Here is a 15,256-nt window from a genome sequence, read left to right as displayed (position 1 = left end):
AATAATCATGGCAAAAATGACAAAAGTCTAAGATGAACTAGCAGATCTGACAATTAACTCACGAAGCCTCCTTCTAACAGCATTTTGGGCATCAAGATGAACTCAAATGAAAATTATGCAATGGAATGAAATGATGTACTCGTCGAGACGAACATTTTGATATACTATATGTCCAAAACGGAGCTACGGATGCGGAGATATGGCAGGTCAAAGTTAGCACAAAAATTAGGGTTCGGGAGCGAAAGTCAACCGAGATATTTCGGATCTGAGATCCAGATCGGGCACGGGAACCGATGCACGCCGGAGTTGGACTTGAAGCTCGCCGGAGTTGAGGTCGAGGTCGCCGGAGACGCGGGATCCGGCCGGTCAGTGTAGAGGACGATGGGGCGGCGGCCGTGGCGCGCTTCCCGAGGCCGGCGGCGGCGGCGCGGGGCCAGCTCGGACGGGGGCGCGCGCCGGTGGATGGAGAGGTGGCGCGGCGACGGCGTCTGCTCCGGCCACCGGAGCCGGAAGGGGCGGCGGCGGTGGAGGCGGAGAGGAGCGGGGGCGCTCGGGCCTGGTGGCGGTGCACGGGGGCCGGGCGCGGGCCAGGCGGGCTCGGCGGCGGCGGGTGTGGCCGGTGCCACGCGTCGCGACGCGGGTGGCTGCGGGGCGGCAGCGGACGTGTCCGGCTAGGCTCCAGACATGTCCGTCGGCGCGGATCTGTTTTTGTTAGGTTAGGATGGGGAGAGATCCGAGATCCGAAAACGGGGGGGGGGGCTATTTATAGGCATAAGTGGAGCTAGGAGAGTCCAAATGAGGTGCGGTTTTCGGCCACGCGATCGTGATCGAACGCTCTAGGACATGGAGCAGAGTTTGGTGGGTTTTGGGCCAAATTGGAGGGGTGTTGGGCTGCAACATACACAAGGCCTTATCGGTCCCTCGGTTAACCGTTGGAGTATCAAACGAAGTCCAAATGATATGAAACTTGACAGGCGGTCTACCGGTGATAAACCAAGGCCGCTTGGCAAGTCTCGGTCCAATCCGGAAATGTTTAATCCCCACACACGAAACAAAGCTAGAAATGACCACCGGAGGAGAACGAAGCGCCGGAATGCAAAACGGACAACGTGGAAAATGCTCGAATGCATGAGATGAACACGTATGCAAATGCAATGCACATGATGACATGATATGAGATGCATGAAAAACGAAAACACACACGGAGACAAACCCGAACCTGAGAAATAAATATAACTTAACGCCGGAAACGACAAGAGTTGGAGTACAAATTGGGAAAATTACATCCGGGGTGTTACAACACTCCACCACTACGAAAAGATCTCGTCCCGAGATCTAGGACTGAAAGAACTCCGGGTACTCAGAACGGAGGTGATCCTCGCGTTCCCAGGTAGCTTCACGGTCGGAATGGTGTGACCACTTGACTTTGAGAAATTTGATTGACTTGTTGCGAGTCTTGCGTTCAGTCTCTTCAAGAATAGCAACTGGGTGCTCACGATAGGAGAGATCTTCTTGGAGCTCAATGTCCTCGAAGTTGACGGTGCGGTCAAGAGTCTTGAAGCACTTTCGAAGCTGAGAGACATGGAACACGTCATGAACATTTGCAAAGTTTGAAGGAAGCTCGAGTTGATAGGTGAGGTCGCCTCTCTTGCTGACAATCTTGAAAGGTCCCACGTATCTGGGGGCAAGCTTCCCTTTGATACCGAAGCGACGAGTACCTTTCATAGGAGAGACACGGAGGTAAACATGATCTCCGATCTCAAAAGCCAAATCACGGTGCTTACTATCATAGTAGCTCTTCTGGCGGGATTGGGCTGCTTTGAGGTTATCACGAATGACTTTGCACATTTCTTCTGCTTCTGTGATTAAGTCATTACCCAGCAGCTGACGTTCACCGGTTTCAGACCAGTTGGGAGGGGTACGACACTTCCTGCCATACAGAATTTCAAATGGGGCCTTGCCCGAACTTGCTTGAAAACTGTTGTTATAGGAGAATTCAGCATAAGGTAGACAATCCTCCCATTTCATGCCGAAGGAGATCACACAAGCCCTGAGCATATCTTCAAGAATCTAGTTGATACGCTCGACTTGACCGCTTGTTTAAGGATGGAAAGCAGTGCTGAAGCGGATGTTGGTGCCCATGGCCTTCTGAAAAGAATCCCAAAACTTCGAGGTAAAGATGCTGCCACGGTCTGAAGAGATCACTTGAGGAATACCGTCCAGAGAGACAATGCGAGAGGTATAGAGTTCTGCCAATTGAGCTGCAGTGATCGACTCTTTGATAGGCAGAAAGTGAGCCACTTTGGTGAGTTTATCGATGACAACAAATATAGCATCATTGCCACGCTTGGACTTTGGAAACCCAGTCACGAAGTCCATCTCAATGTGGTCAAACTTCCATTCTGGAATGGCAAGAGGTTGGAGGAGACCAGCTGGCCTTTGGTGTTCTGCCTTCACTCTTCTGCAGACATCACATTCATTCACGAATTGAGCGATCTCGTGCTTCATTCGAGTACACCAATAAGCTTGCTTGAGGTCCTGATACATCTTCGTGCTCCCAGGGTGGATGGAGAGGAGAGAATTGTGAGCCTCGTTCATGATCACTTGACGGAGGTCACCTTTGGGCACAACAATACGATCCTCGAAGAAGAGAGTGTCCTTGTCATCAAGGCGGTAGCACTTGTACTTGGACTGACTCTTGGCAATCCCAATCTTCACCTTTTTCACCATAGCATCAAGAAGCTGGGCTTGGCGAATCTGGTCTTCTAAGGTAGGAGAGACTTGAAGGTTGGCGAGGAAACCTTGAGGAACAACTTGCAGATTAAGTTTGCGGAAAGCTTCAAAAAGCTCGGGTTGATAAGGCTTGAGAATCAGACTGTTGCAGTAAGCCTTTCTACTCAAAGCGTCAGCAATCACATTGGCCTTGCCTGGAGTATACTCGATACTCGGATTATACTCTTGAATCATTTCGACCCATCGAGTTTGCCTTAGGTTGAGATTAGGCTGAGTGAAGATGTACTTGAGACTCTTGTGATCAGTGAAAATATCCACTTTTATTCCCAATAGAAGATGTCTCCAAGTCAACAGAGCATGCACAACTGCCGCCAACTCGAGATCATGAGTGGGGTAGTTCTTCTCATTAGGCTTCAACTGGCGAGATGTATAAGCAACAACTTTCTTCTCTTGCATCAAAACTGCGCCAAGACCTTGGAGAGAGGCATCACAAAAGACCTCGTACGGCTTGGATTCATCAGGCGGAGTCAAAACTGGAGCAATGATCAACTTCTCTTTCAAAGTGTTGAAAGCAATATCACACTCCGGAGACCAAACGTACTTGACGTGCTTTTGAAGAAGATTAGAGAGAGGCTTCGCGATCTTGGAAAAGTTTTCAACGAATCTTCGGCAATAGCTTGCGAGACCGAGAAAACTGCGAAGTTGCTTCACGTTCTGAGGAGGTTCCCAATTCACAATTGCAGACACCTTCTCAGGATTCACGGAAATGCCCTTGGCAGAGATGATATGACCAAGATAAAGAACCTCATCGAGCCAAAATTCACACTTGGAGAACTTGGCGTAGAACTGATGTTCCCTGAGCTTATCAAGAACCAAATGCAAGTGCTTGGCATGATCTTCCTTGTTCTAGGAGAAAACCAGAATGTCGTCGAGATAGACCAAAACAAAGTCATTGGTGTAGGCGTTGAAGATGAAATTCATCATGCGAGAGAACGTCGAAGGAGCGTTGGCGAGGCCAAAAGACATGACAGTGTATTCATATGAACCAAAGCTTGTTTTGAATGCTGTCTTGGGAATATCTTCTTCACGAATGCGAATCTGGTGATAACCCATACGGAGATCAAGCTTGGAGAATACTTGGGCGCCTTTGAGTTGTTCGAACAACTCATTGATGTTGGGAAGTGGGTATTTGTTCTTGATGGTCTTCTTGTTCACTGGACGGTAATCAACACAAAGTCGGTCCGTTCCATCCTTCTTCTTCACAAAAAGAACACCACAACCCCACGGAGAAGAACTAGGCCAGATGAGACCCATTCTTTCTTGCTCATCGAGTTGCTTCTTCAGCTCCTTCAACTCTTCAGGTCCGAGCTTGTAAGGACGTTTGCACACAGGTTCCATGCCAGGCTCAAGTTCAATAGCGAATTCAACTGGCCGGTGCGGAGGCATTCCTGGGAGCTCTTCTGGAAAGACGTCTTGATATTCGCAAACGACTGGAATTTACGAAATAGCATCCAATTCACCCTTCTCATTGAGAGAAAACAGACGGATAGTATCATCCCGAGCGGCAAAAACAATTACATCCTCAGACGAATGAGTTAATTGAATCTGCCTGGCTGCACAATCAAGCTGAGCCTTGTGCTTAGAAAGCCAATCCATCCCGAGAATAAGATCAATATCCGAGTTACCAAGAACCACCGGAGAAGAGAGAAACTTGTAATCGCCCAATGTGATAGAGACATCGGGAGCAACCAAACTAGAAGTCAAAAGCTTGCCGGGAGAAACAACTTGCATGACTTTGGGCATAATCTCGGTATCAACATTGTGCTTCGAAGCAAATGGGCATGACAAGAAAGAATGCGATGCACCAGTATCAAAAAGTACTTTTGCAGGAATATCATTAACAGGAAGGTTACCCATGATGACATCTGAAGAATCCTCTACCTGAGCTGCGTTCATCAAGTTGACCTTGGCATGTTTTGGATTATGCTTGACCACAGCTGTACTTGCCGATCTGATAGGAGGAGGAGGAGGAAGACGCCTCTGGTTGAAACACTTGTTGGCATAGTGACCCTTTTCTTGGCACTTGTTGCACGTGACCTCTGAAAGCGGACGGTGGCACGGAGCACTCGGTCTTGGAGCTTGAGACGAAGTCTTGTTCTGAAAGCCAGGGTTGGGGGGGGGGGAAGAACCACTGCCACCTTTGCTCTTCTGCTGAAACGGCTGACGGAACGGAGGAGGAGGAAGCCAAGACTTCTGCTGCTTGGCCACTTGAGTAGAGGAAGAAGGAGTAACATCTCTGACTCGCTTCCTGGAAGCATCACACCTCAACTGAGCAGCCTCTTGCTTCAGTGCCATGTTGTAGAACTCATCGTACCTCAAGGGCTCAAAGAGAACAAGAGCGAGCTGAATGTCTTCTCTGAGACCACCCCTGAACTGATATATCATGCTCTTCTCATCAGGCATGTCCTGCTTGGCAAAGCGGGCAAGCTTCTGGAACAACTTGTTGTAGTCATAGACAGAAAAAGAACCTTGCTTCAGATTGCGGAATTCCTCACGCTTGCTTTCAACCACACTCTGCGGAATATGATGAGCTCAGAAATCTCGACGGAAATCATCCCAAGTGATAAAACGTCCACCTCTGGAATCCTTGTACTGCTGGAACCATTCTGCAGCTTGATCTTTGAGTTGGAAGGAAGCGAACTTGACAAAGTCCTCAGGCCTGACATTACTGCACTCGAAATGCTTACACAGATCCACAAGCCAATTGTCAGCATTGGTTGCCTCAACACAATTGCTGAAAGTCTTTGGCCCGTAAGCAAGGAACTAGTTGAGTGTAGCAAAGTGACTCTGATTGCTGCCTTGATTCCCTTGATTGCCTTGATTGCGCTCTTGAAGAATTTGCATGATCAGCTGAGTGTTTGCATTGGTTGCGGCCATCACAGCTTGCCATGCCTCTGGAGGAGGTGGAGGTGGTGGCGGATCTTGATTCTGGTTCTGACTGGTGCTCTTAGCGGGAGCCATCCTGAAGAGGTTGACCACCGGTAGCACAAAGACAGATAAATGAAGCTGAAACCTACGGAATGAAAATTGCAACATAAAGTCTTCACATCCGAACAAAATGAACGAATGCATTCTTCTTGAAGTGGTCACATATCCCTAAATTGCAAAGCCACGTAGAATTAGGTAGAAGAATTAAATCAATAAGGCACGGATCAAGAACGAATAATCGGTAAGAAATCCCAATCTCAAACCAATATCCGTGGAAGAAGAACTAGAGGTACGAGAATTCCCACCTATGAAACTCCCGAAATTTTCCGGTTATGCAATCAGGTGTTGGGGATACAGGGGAAGCATAATATCTCACCCAAACTAGCAAATCCTACATCCAGCTGTATCCATCCTTCAACACATAACCAAGAAACCTTCGGAAACCATCTACCTCAACCTTCGAAAAGCATCCGTTATACAAGTTATGGCGATACTCCCGAACTCCTGCCCCAGTACTGGGTGGCGTCGAGGTTATCTCACCAACGAACTGCATAAAAGAGATTTTCGATGTCGGCGAACATATCTCAAGTATTCCAGAATTGCAACGATAAAATTATGATGACAACACCTCAGAGCTCAACTCCCCAGGACACTTCCACTAAACCCCTGACAGGAGGCACCAAGTCAATGTTCTCATCATAAGCCATCGGAACGATTCCAAGATACTCGCGTGATCCTAAATTTTTTTAGTGAAATTTGAGAAGAGAAGAGTCAAAACTCTACGTCAGGATGCCTTACCAGAGCGATGAGGAGACTGGGAAGTAAAAAAGAATTCCTAAACTCTCCGATATATAATTCCTAAAGACTCAAAACATTTTTCTAGACACAACTCGGCTGCTAAAACGATCAAGCAATGGGGCTCCTAAGGTCGGGGAAGGCTCTGATACCAACTTGTAATGCCCTCGATGCGGCTATAGCTCCCACGTGTCGAGGCACGACTTAGGGACATAATCGCATTGAAAGCAATGTCGCAAGTTAGGAAATCATCACAACATCCCATGTAATATATATAATAAAAGGGGAGATACATAGTTGGCTTACACTCGCCACGTCACATCAGAGTACATAAATAACATCCATCAGACAAACACTCATGGCCCGACTACGGCGCCAAAATAGAAAAGAACCCAACATGCGACAAGGCCCTGAATCGAACCCCAACTAGGCACCACCACTGATCATCAGGAAAAGACACGTAGTAACGCTGAGAGTCCTCGTCGAACTCCCACTTGAGCTCGTAATCGTCACCTGGAGCGGAATCACCTGGATCTGCATCTGGAGTTATAGTATCTGTGAGCCACAGGGACTCAGCAATCTCGCACCCTCGCGATCAAAACTATTTAAGCTTATAGGAAGGATAAGGCAAGTATATGTGGAGCTGCAGCAAGCGACTAGCATATGTGGTGGCTATCTTATACGCAAAAGAGAGCGAGAAGAGGAGGCAAAGCGCGAGCGAGAATCTAGAGGAACAACCTGCGCAAGCATAACTCCAACACGGTGTCCACTTCCCGGACTCCGCCGAGAAGGGGCCATCACGGTAACACACACAGTTGATTCATTTTAATTAAGTTTAGTTCAAGTTATCTACAATCGGACATTAACAAATTCCCATCTGCCCATAACCACGGGCACGACTTTCGAAAGTCCAATCCCTGCAGGGGAGTCCCAACTTAGCCCATGACAAGCTCTCACGGTCAACGAAGGAATAGACCTCCACCCAAGACACACCGATCAGACTCGGTATCCCGGTACAACAAGACGATTCGACAGGTTAAAACAAGTCCAGCAACACCGCCCGAATGTGCCGACAAATCCCGATAGGAGCTGCACATATCTCGTTCTCAGGGCACACTCAGATGAGACATCCTACGAGTAAAACCAGCCCTCAAGTTGCCCCGAGGTGGCCCCGCAGTCTACTCAGTTGGACCAACACTCAGAGGAGCACTGGCCCGTGGGGGGCTAAAATAAAGATGACCCTCGGGCTCCGGAAACCCAAGGGAAAAAGAGGCTAGGTGGCAAATGGTAAAACCAATGTTGGGCATTGCTGGAAAAGCTTTAATCAAGGCGAACTATCAAGAGGTTCCCATTATAGCCCAACCGCGTGAGGGACGCAAAATCCGGGAACATAACACCGATATGACAGAAACTAGGGCGGCAAGAGTGGAACAAAACACTAGGCGAGAGGCCGAGCCTTCCACCCTTTACCAAGTATATAGATGCATTAAGATAACATAGCAATATAATGATATCCCAACAAGTAAATAAATGTTCCAACAAGGAACGGCTCCAATCTTCACCTGCAACTAGCAACGCTATAAGAAGGGGCTGAGCAAAGCGGTAACATAGCCAATCAACGGTTTGCTAGGACATGGTGGGTTAGAGGTTCAACATGGCAATTGGGAGGCTGACAAGCAAAAGGTAGGCATCGTAGCATTGGCAAAGCAAAAGAGCGAGCAAACTAGCATAGCAAAGATAGTAGTGATTTCGAGGGTATGATCATCTTGCCTGCACAGTTGTCAGAGTTGACTGGATCCTCACAAGCAAACTCAACGGGCTCCTCGGTAGAGAACTCGTCTCCCGGCTCTACCTAAACAAGACAAACAAGCAACAAGGACACAATCAACCACATGCAAGGATCAAGCGTTATGATGAAATGATGATATGCTATGCGGTATGCGATGCAGGATGCAAAATGCAAGATATGACAGGAAATGCATGAACCTGTCCTCAACTTGGAATTCCAAGGGTGCCACTGGAAAGATGAGATGAAATCTCTTGAAAACTATATAAAGATCATCGGAATCGGAGTTACGGTTTGGAAATGGCAAGCGTTTTATGAATGACATCGGTCTGCGATTTACAACAAGTAGGCACCTAAATGCAATGAGATGAACATGCTACAGCCACCAAACATGACAACAAAATACATGTCAGGGATGCACACAAGATGCTTAACAAAAGACTAGCACTGAGACTCGGCCAATTCGTCCATTATGAGGTTCAAACAAGCATGTCAAAAACGCAAATGCAAAACAGATCTCAGACTTAGTGAAATTAACACTTGTCTGAAATTTCAGATCACGAAGCCCTCTTCGGAGCAGCAAAACAACATGATACATGACCTGATTAATACAAGTAAGAACATGTAATGGAGCTACTCAACTAGTTTAACAAAAGTCCCAAAGTGACCTAGGGCCAAAAGGGATCACAAAATATACTAACGGGCACACGAACATAGCTAAAACACAATCAGTTTTCAGACTTGGTGAAAACTGAGACATGCTGAAATATAACTCACGAAGGCATGTAAACAAGCTCGATGCACTCACCATGGTGCAAGTCATGGCAAGGAAATCATACACCCATAAAGAATGCACAAAATACAAGCTAGACATGGCAAGAACAAAGGCATAGCATGCACGGATCAACTATAATAACATCGGCAAAATCGCAAACGAGTTGACGATCTGCCCAGATTCACCATGAAGCAAAAGTAGAGCTCGATTGACTCAAGCTAGGGTGCTCCATAATTGCAAACAAAGACATGGATGGATAGAGCACAACATGATTAACAAAACTCCTTTACTGATCATCCTCAAAAGAGGCACGGATCACTAGGAAACAAGCTGAACACATGGCATCATGAACTAAAATATCCCAGACTTAGTGAAAACAACTAAGTCCCTGAAAACAGATTTACCGGGTGCCTCACTTTGCAAGCTTGCACAAGTCACCACACACATCCTAAAAATGCATGATTTGCACCTCTGGAAAGAAGACAAGATTCTTAACAAAACATATGAAGGACTCACAGGCATATCATGCACACAATAATCATGGCAAAAATGACAAAAGTCTAAGATGAACTAGCAGATCTGACAATTAACTCACGAAGCCTCCTTCTAACAGCATTTTGGGCATCAAGATGAACTCAAATGAAAATTATGCAATGGAATGAAATGATGTACTCGTCGAGACGAACATTTTGATATACTATATGTCCAAAACGGAGCTACGGATGCGGAGATATGACAGGTCAAAGTTAGCACAAAAATTAGGGTTCGGGAGCGAAAGTCAACCGAGATATTTTGGATCTGAGATCCAGATCGGGCACGGGAACTGATGCACGCCGGAGTTGGACTTGAAGCTCGCCGGAGTTGAGGTCGAGGTCGCCGGAGACGCGGGATCCGGCCGGTCAGTGTAGAGGACGACGGGGCGGCGGCCGTGGCGCGCTTCCCGAAAACGGGGGGGGGAGGCTATTTATAGGCATAAGTGGAGTTAGGAGAGTCCAAATGAGGTGCGGTTTTCGGCCACACGATCGTGATCGAACGCTCTAGGACATGGAGCAGAGTTTGATGGGTTTTGGGCCAAATTGGAGGGGTGTTGGGCTGCAACACACACAAGGCCTTATCGGTTCCTCGGTTAACCGTTGGAGTATCAAACGAAGTCCAAATGATACGAAACTTGACAGGCGGTCTACCGGTGATAAACCAAGGCCGCTTGTCAAGTCTCGGTCCAATCCGGAAATGTTTAATCCCCACACACGAAAGAAAGCTAGAAATGACCACCGGAGGAGAACGAAGCGCCGGAATGCAAAACGGACAACGGGGAAAATGCTCGAATGCATGAGATGAACACGTATGCAAATGCAATGCACATGATGACATGATATGAGATGCATGAAAAACGAAAACACACACGGAGACAAACCCGAACTCGAGAAATAAATATAACTTAACGCCGGAAACGGCAAGAGTTGGAGTACAAATTGGGAAAATTACATCTGGGGTGTTACAGAGGCCCTTTGTAACTCTTGGCCCATTAACGGCCCATGGTGAAATTGGCTCGTAATGAACAGTATATCACTTTTTACCCATTAATGGCCCATTAGTCCATCGGCCGTTTCCAGCCCGTGTTAACTTTTAGCCTTCTAAGGGCCCATTTATTCTTGGGCTCATTTCCAGAATTCGATTACTTACGGTCCGTTACTGGCCTGTTCCGCTTGTGGGACAAATTCAGCCCATGGTTACAGTCGACCTGTTTATGGCCCGCTAACATGTTGGGCTATTTTCGTAGCATCATCAATTACAGCCTATTAACGGCCCGTTATGATCAGGCCATAAAATAGACGGTTTCCACTCTAGACCGTTTACGGCCCATTTTGCGGTCCGTCATTGGTCCACGAATAGTACGGCCCATGTTTGGCAAAACGATTATACGACCTGTAGAAGGCCCATAGATGAGACGGCCCGTGGAGGGCCCATGGATCCTATGGCCTGTAGAAGGCCCATGGATCCTACGGGCCATGGAAGGCCCATGGATTGTACAGCCCGTAGAGGGCCATGGTCACTACAGCAGGTAGCAGGACCATGGTCACAACAGTCCGTGTGTTGCCATGGTTATTGTGGCCTAGTTTATTGTGGCCACTAGAAAAACGTGGAAAAAGAACTAGAGTGACTACAAGCAAACAACTAAACAAGACAATAAAGAAATAAATAAGCAAGCAACTAATGCTAGGCTATTACGGCTATTACACATATTACATCCACTAGGCATCAAAGTTCGCCACTACTGCAAATATAGGGCACAAAGCAGCATATTACATACACTAGTCATCTAAATTGGCCACCAGTGCAAATAAACGCGGCAGCAAAACAAGTCCATAACTCAAACAACTTCAGAATTGCTCAAGAAACGTTATCGTGGGTATCCACCATGCTGGCAATAAGCTTAGCAATCTTATTAGCTTTGTCCAGTTTGGCGCTAAAATCCTCCAACGCTTGTCGTTGCACCAGAAAGTATGCATCTGAATGCTCCAGGGACTTCCGCAGTCCTTCCGCTTCTTGTCGTAGCACAGTTGATCGATGTCTTTCAGCTTGTAGTTGAGACTCAAGAAACCGAACTGATTCAGACAATGAGTTTGAATAGCTTGTGCAAGCGGTAGTGGCCAGTAACTCGAACACTAAACCAAGACAGGACTTTGGGGTTGTCTCACTATCATCAAGATAGTTTTCCTTAGCTGTTTTATCAGCTTTGTTAGAGACCAGCAAGGATGTCTCACTACCCTGAACCTTATCTACATTACTTCCTTTACCATTGCTTAATAAGGCACTCTTCCCCAATATTCTGTCAGCATTCTAAAAGAAGAAACAAGCAGACACATAACAGGTTTAGCATGTACTAGTATATGAAACTCATTTAGGTGAACCAGTTCATTAGTAAGGTGGACAGGATTAAACTACCAAGTCTTCTATTGCCAAGTAGTACATAATAAAAGCATCAAACAAACATATATCTATGTCCTATGGTCACTGCATTGTCTTGCCAAATCAAAATAGAGACACGGTTCAAATCATACCAGTTCAAGACAAAGCAACAATGAAAGAATACAAAGCATGGGAAACTACACGGCACAACAAGATTTCAGATGGGTACCACAGGTCTACATGAACAACAACACTATTGGCTCTATTGTGATGCTAGTAATGTGCATGATATGAGAAGTCAACTGTATACACAATTGAAATTGAAATCAACAGAGCTATTTATAAGAGCAAATCTGTTAAAGAAACATGCGTAAACATACCTGTTGTGCCATTGGAGTTCTGATTGGGTCCTTCAATTTAAAAATAAGTTTGTATGAGTAAATACAGTGATACAAGAGCAAAGAAGTATGCACGATAGCAATGGAATCTTAAATGAGAGCAATTGTTCTTCAGGTTTAAGCACTTGTTCTACATGAACAGAGTACAGTAAGACGCAAGAATATAGTACTTAAAAATAGAAAATAAGCTCATAGACCTTACCACATTCTTGGTTCCGGACCAGTAAAGAACAAGGCGTTCCCAGTCATCGTCCAGTAAATGTGTCTCACGAGAACCCAAGGGAATTTGACGAGTTTCTTTGCTAGTGAAGTATGTTTTCTTCAGGTAATTCCGGTACTGCCACCAAGCATTCTTGAAGATAGCAGAGGTATTAGCACAGGTTACCTCATCCCGAGTTTCCTAATCGGTCCTTCTCTATAGAGAAAAATGGGAAAATTTGCTGTATTATAACCATCATGGAGGTAGAATGTATGGGACAAAGCAAAGTAATTTCCATGAATATCATTACTTACACATAACTCCTGGACAAACACCTGCAACTGGCATTTTCCTTCATCTTCAGTATAATATTTCCATGATGGGAAGATACGTACATAGGATTTAACAACATCAAATGCGATAGATGCTAAACTACGACTGGCTAGTTGTGCTTCCTCCACAGGAATAGGTGTACTAACTGGTGGAGTTGGGGTTCGCCGTGGTAGTACTGGCGCTTTGGGCACTGGAGCTGCCTTACTAACTGCTCTTGTTTGGGAGCTCTATGGTGGAGATGGTGTTGTGTCAACATGAACTTGGTTACTATCTGCTGGGGTTGGGGTTAGATTGGGTGAAGTTGGTCCTCTGTCCATCGCAGTAGGGGTACAATCTGCGAGAGTCTGGGTTATGTGTGGTAGGGCTGGTTCTCGTGCATGTACAGCCGCGGTGCATGCTATCTCCACCAAGAGGTAGCACTATTTTATTTGAAGATTGTGTTTTTACTCCGCTAGATACTGGCATCACCCGCTCCAATTCAAATGGCTGATAAATAGGAAACATAGTTGAATGTACAAACATTGTATGAGAGACAGATGCAATAGATAGTGTGGAAACAAGAGGGCATGAAATAGTTGACATGCATATTGTTTAACTAAAACGGATAGCATGACATAATTTCACATATATGATGTCTATCTAAACTGGATAGCATAGCATAACATAATTCTAAGATATGATGAATAACTAAACAGGATCGCATGATATAATTCACATACATGTTATCTAAGTAATCAGGATCACATGATTTAATTCACATATGTGATTTATATGCTAAGCAGAGGGCATTCACATATATGATGTCTGAACTAAGAACATGGTGTTGAATATTGTGTATATGATGTCTAGACTATGCAATGTAAGACACCATATGCATGATATGAGCAGTATATTTATGCCAAGTTAGTGCATACACCTCGGTGGGGGAATATGATTGGTCATCTGTCTCTGAATCCATCTCCGAGGAGCTATCAGGACCCAACAAGAGATCTACTTTGACAGGTAGCACTGTCTGCTCTAAAGGCCTTGTTTTCACTCCAGATTTTTCCATCACCCACTCAAATGGCTGATTCACAGGAAGCGCAGTTTAATGTACAAAAAATGTCAACAAATGGAAATGTAATGAAGAAAAGGATGGGCAAGATATCATTCGAATATATGATGCCTGGTTAAACAGGATGGCATTGCACATTTCACATATATTGGCTGGCTAAAAGACACGAGACTGCATAATTCCCATATATGATATAGAAACTAAACATGTGGCATTACAGAACATGTCTAAACTAAGCAGATGACATATATGATGTCGAACGTAGGCACTGCAAGTCGACATATGCATGATATGACTAACATAATCATGCCAAGTTAGAGCAAACACCTTGGAGGTAAATAGGAGTGGTCAGCTGCGTCTGAATCCGTCTCAGAACAGATATCTTCCTCTGGATTACAATCTAGAGTGGGGGGAGGGTTTGCCATTGAACCCACCATGGAGCGATGTCTGCATGACATTGTATTGCCGTGCAAAACTGTTCTCTTTTTCTCTACATGTTCAGCATGACTGTGTACAATATCTGACATGCATACAAAAAAATATGGTGAGATTATGTATGGAGAGCATGCAAAAATCTAGAGTGATGGTAACAACCAGTGGATGGATCCAAAAATAATGACAGCATGCTGATGATTGCTTTAATTTAAGAAAAAGACAGATGATGATTGCTTTACTATTTGTTTCCCACCCAAGATGAACAACATAGGCATTCCCTAGGTGAACCAGATATTAGACAGAGATATTGTTCATTGCAGCCTCGATATGTGCCCCACAACTAATTTAGAACTCAAGTGTGAACATTAATTTGGACCTGACTTGGAATCTAAGAGGTGAACATGACAATAAAGTAGCAGGTAATATTAAGCAATGCATAACATAAGCAGAAATAAAAGAGTGCAACCTCTCTTGTGGACCCGTGTACTCCTCAGGTTCATCTGCTAAATCGATGATGGTGATGCCGTTGTGGTGGGTGCCGTCGGTAGGGAAGGAGATCTGAGGCGGCGAAAGATGGTCAGGAGTCGTGATGTCTGGTTTGGTGGATGCTTCTGTCGATGGAGCAGCTCAGGAGAGGTGGACGATGTCGCGGCAGGAGCAGGACAAACCACACAAAGTTTTCTTCGACACCTACCTGTAACTGAAGTAATTCTGTAAGGGCTCATTTGGCTTGCATGATTCTAAAAATGCAGGGATAGGAAAAACACTGGAATAGGATAGGAATGCACATGGGAAATAGAGTATTTGTAAACACAAGATTTCTATCAACTTGGATGTTTGGTTCACAGGA

The sequence above is a fragment of the Triticum urartu genome, chromosome 7 (assembly GCF_003073215.2).
Source record: "Triticum urartu cultivar G1812 chromosome 7, Tu2.1, whole genome shotgun sequence".
In the NCBI taxonomy this organism is placed as follows: domain Eukaryota; kingdom Viridiplantae; phylum Streptophyta; class Magnoliopsida; order Poales; family Poaceae; genus Triticum; species Triticum urartu.
Note: the sequence above shows the minus strand (reverse complement) of the source record.